We start from the raw sequence: 4,611 nt of genomic DNA on the forward strand, positions 1-4,611 counted from the left end.
ACTATATTTCATCTTCTTTATCTCTTTGTTCAAAAACCATGTATCAGATGCTAAATAGATTTATTGAATGTCTCAATCGTTTTCATATCCCCTTCTCTGTCTATTTCCGTTCCCCCATTAATCATTTTCTTCATGAAGTATTCTTAATCCCTTGGTAGTTGATATGGATTACACAAGTGACTTAATTTGTGATAAAGAGATAAATGCGTTTAGCTAAGGCATGCTAGACGACATCTTCATCTGTGAGAGCAGAAGTGAAAATGCCATTCTGATCTATCGAGAGAAGGTTAGAAGAATGCATTAACTAGAGCGAGTAGTACTTCCAAACATGGAAGCAACCTTGCGTTCATTACGTTCGTCCCTGTTTCACCATAGAAATGTGGGAACGCGGCCAATCACCGAGAGGTATACATTAAGGGAAAAGCGGAACCACACTTATATCATTAACGCAATTAAGGAATTTGCGCTGTTTATATTAGTTATCTTTTCTTTTCTTCTTCACACATAGGACTTGCCACCACATCACACGATCTTTATATAATCTTCACAGTCAGCCTCAACCTCTGTATCTTGTAACATGAAACCTGTATCTTGTATCATCATAGCTTAGGTTTATTTTATTGCACTTTATTTTATTATCGCATTTTATTGCTTTCGTTTACTTTATCGCAATTTTAGATACTTGTACACAAACATTTTTATAAATTGAAAAACCCCTGGTCGCATGTATCACAAATATAACGCAATAACCTCAAATAGTCCTTGTGTTCGACCTCGAATCACACAGAGAAATTTGTGGTGGAATTATACTTGGTTCCAGTGCAAGGAAACTTGTGACAATGCACAACATACTACAAGAACATCCATTAATAACGCATATCTAGAAGTAGTATCGCATAAATCATCATTCATCCATGCGTTGTAAGACATAGGCTTGGCATTCTATGCTTGCACTTCATCTTGCATTGCACTGTATGTCTAGTACTCGTAATACCGTTACGAGTTCATGGTGCCGTTGCCGGGGAACTGGTAACGGGGACAAGGACTTGTACATCGCATTGCATCATCATTCTATTACTCTATATCTCTAGCGTTCAACAAGTTTATAGCGCCGTTGCTGAGGAACTGGTAATGGGGGCACGGACTTGAACCTTGCTTGAATTATTGTATAGTCTATCTCACATCAAGTTTATGGCGCCGTTGTCGGGGAACTGGTAACGAGGGCATGGACTTAAACCTTGCTTGAATCATTGTATAGTTTATGTCACATCAAGTTTATGGCGCCGTTTCCGGGGATTGGTTTACGGTTAGTGTTGAATATTTTTGTGGTATATGCAGGACAGATTTCTTTGTACTGGTTGCTTAACGCAGAGAGCAGTCTGACTACTTATGAGTACTGGAGTGATCTAGAAATTCTAATTGGACCCAGAGATCAAGTGTATTATTCGCGCAAGAGTTCATCAGGGCCGAATTAATTGGTGAAGAAGCATGGCTAATGCGAATGTGGCACCCGCAGGAAACCAAAGGGAAAATTTGCCAACGCAAGATCCAGTTTTTCTTGCTGCTGACCATAACATCCCTATGAGGGATTATGTGGCGCCGAATTTTTATAATTTCTCATCAGGAATTTCAAGACCCATGGTTGAGGAGAGTGTGAGCTTTGAGATAAAACCTATTATGCTGCAGCTGATTTAGAATGTGGGTCAATTTGGAGGATTACAAGGATTAATGTATAAATAATTTTCAAATGAAATCTTAATAAATGGTTATGACCATTTATGAGTTCAATCGATTAATTTATAATTTTCAAATGAAATCTTAATAACAATCCTTATTTTCAACCATTAATCAAACAACAATAATATATATAGAAAGCTTTTGACGTTGATTTCTCACCATGCAAAAAATTATGAAAAAATGTGTAGGAATGTTCGATTTATCCAATGGAACAGAATTCACCTCAAGAGAAATAACCAAGTGCATAAAATTGGCAAGTGGATGCATTCACGCAGTTATTTTAGTTTTTTCAGTAAGGAACCGATTCAGTCAAGAAGAAGAAGCTACCATTAAAACCCTACAAAATACATTTGGACCCAAAATTGTTGATTATACCATTGTCATCTTAACGGGAGACGACGAGTTCGATGACGGCAATGACATAGAAGATTACTTGAGCCATGAATGTCCTGCGGCTTTGAAAGATATTCTAGCTGCCTGCAATAACAGATGTGTGATTTTTGACAACAAAACTAAGAGTGAAGCAAAGAAGGAAGAACAAGTGAATGAGCTTTTGGATTTGGTGAAGGAAATTATCGACCAAAATGGAGGAAAGCCCTACAGACCTCCTTTGATTTCTAATAAAAGCTTGAGAAGGAATTTGATGAAGTCAAAAGAAAGCTTGAACAGTCTTGCACGCAAGGCATTTATTCTGATCCCAAGCTTCAGGAAAAGTTGAATGAGGTAGATCCTACATCCTTAAATCTGTCATTTTTTATCAATTTTTATCCAATTAGATTCTGGATTTAATTAGTAAAGTATTTTTTTTTTTTTAACTCAACTCAATTTTTGCTAATTTCACCCACAGAGTAAGTTAAAAACCTCTTTAAACTCACTAATTTCAGAAATATCAAGTTTTGTACGAATTTATATTTTATTTAGTACACAAATTAACAATTGAATCATTTGTTAAACTTAAACTCACAAAGTTTAATAAAAATGAAGCTCTAATGTTGTTTTTCTTTTAAATTTAATTTTTAATTTTGTATCATACATGTGTTTATAATGCTTATTAATTTTGTAATTATTTAATTTTCAATTATGCTTATTAATTTTGTAATTTTTGTTTCAATTTCTTTTTAAAATTTTTTTATTAAGTATAAAAATGAAACTATAAGTATTTTTTAAACATTAATTTCAAGAAAATAAACTTAATTGAGTTTTAGTCTCTTTTGACCTAAAATCTTAGTTCACGCTCGAGACAAACGACACGTTACAACGAAGATTGGAAGATGAAAGAGAAGCATGTCGTCAAGTAGAATAGAAAACACAATAAATACATAAACAATATAATGATGAAATTCAGAAGCTCAATGAATTGTTGCATATTTCACTCCAATGGCCATCACCCGTCGAGGTTGAGCAAAATTATGAACATGATAATATAATTCAACCAACACCTCATAATCTAATTCAGCGAACACTTCATAATCTTGATCAGCCAACACCCGTCGAGGTTGAGCAAAATTATGAATATCCTATTCTAGTTTAGCCAGTACCTCATAATTTAATTCAGCCAGCACTTGTCGAGGTTAAGTGAATTTTTGAATGTCGTAATATAATTCAATCAATAATTAGAAGCCTAATACGTCTACTTAGAATGTTATCATAAACATTGTAATTAGTATGATTGCATGCATTATATGTGTAATTTAAATATATTTAAACCTTACTTGAATAAGGCATCTGCCATCTGTGATGTGTCTCTTTGTATATTGTACTGTTAAATGATCGATGTAATGGATTGTTATCATATATATCATATATGTTATATATATTTCAGTTTGATGTTTTTCATGTGAACAATAGACTATTGAAATATATTAATTGTATATTTGAGAGTGATTCTAAAATGGCTAAAATAACTTTTATCAATCATTTTTAAAATTATTGTACAATATATTTTTAATCATTCAAAGCCAAATTTTATGACCAAAAAAATGTGTTTAAAAGTCAAAATTACACATTTCAAAGTGAATATGAACACAGTAAAAGTAATTTTAACAATTTCCAAAATCACTAAAAAAACATGAGTCATTTTAATATATATATGTATTTTGTTGATTTTTTTACCCATAATCTCAAATTAATTAATTAATTAATGTTTTGATAGTAACAAAGCTACTCTTATTCACTAAAAAGTTTAGTGTTTTGAAGTGTGATTACGTAGAGCTAACAAAGCTGCTCCTATTCACTAACAATTTTAGTGTTTTGAAGTGTGATTACGTAGAGTTGGGAATAACGAATTCAACGCAAATAAGTTTAATAGAAAAATCCCAAGCAAATTCTTTTTCATCAAAGTAAACATTTGAAAGATGTCATTTGGAGCATGGGAGGAATGACACATGTAGGCTTTTGATTTTTTTTTTATTGTTTTTAAAAAGAAAATGAATTTAATATTATTTTATGTTTGTATCCAAGGACTAGTTTGGATGCATGGTAAAATTTTACTTTTTGTTGAGTTTTAAAAGAAAATGATTTTAAAAAGTATATATATATAAATATATATATAACAACTAGTTGAGTTTAAATCTTTACCATTCAATTTTTCTTTATCAATATCCAATGGCCCAAATTGAATTTGATTTTCACCTACCCATATCTTTTTAGAATCTTCATCTTCTCCGAAATTAAAACAAATACACATTTTTTTACAATCCTAAAAGCCACCATGTTTACTCTCTCAAAGCTCTATTTTTTTCTTTTCATCTTATTATTGCAAGAGTGATATTATATTGTGAGGATATATTTGTTGAGTGCTCAAATTTATGAATCTACTCTTTACGAGAGTTTTTCCTCATCTTGTTCTTCATTTCCAAATCATTGTAAGGGTTA

General features: G+C 32.0%; 1 pseudogene; it reads left to right on the top strand.

The window, feature by feature from the left end:
• The first annotated feature begins 728 nt into the window (after positions 1-728).
• Positions 729-3,388, top strand: LOC120070155 (immune-associated nucleotide-binding protein 9-like; annotated as a pseudogene).
• The last annotated feature ends 1,223 nt before the right edge of the window (positions 3,389-4,611 follow it).

This window comes from Benincasa hispida, chromosome 11 (genome assembly GCF_027475165.1).
Source record: "Benincasa hispida cultivar pf3 chromosome 11, pf3_genome.v1.1, whole genome shotgun sequence".
Taxonomy (NCBI): Eukaryota; Viridiplantae; Streptophyta; class Magnoliopsida; order Cucurbitales; family Cucurbitaceae; genus Benincasa; species Benincasa hispida.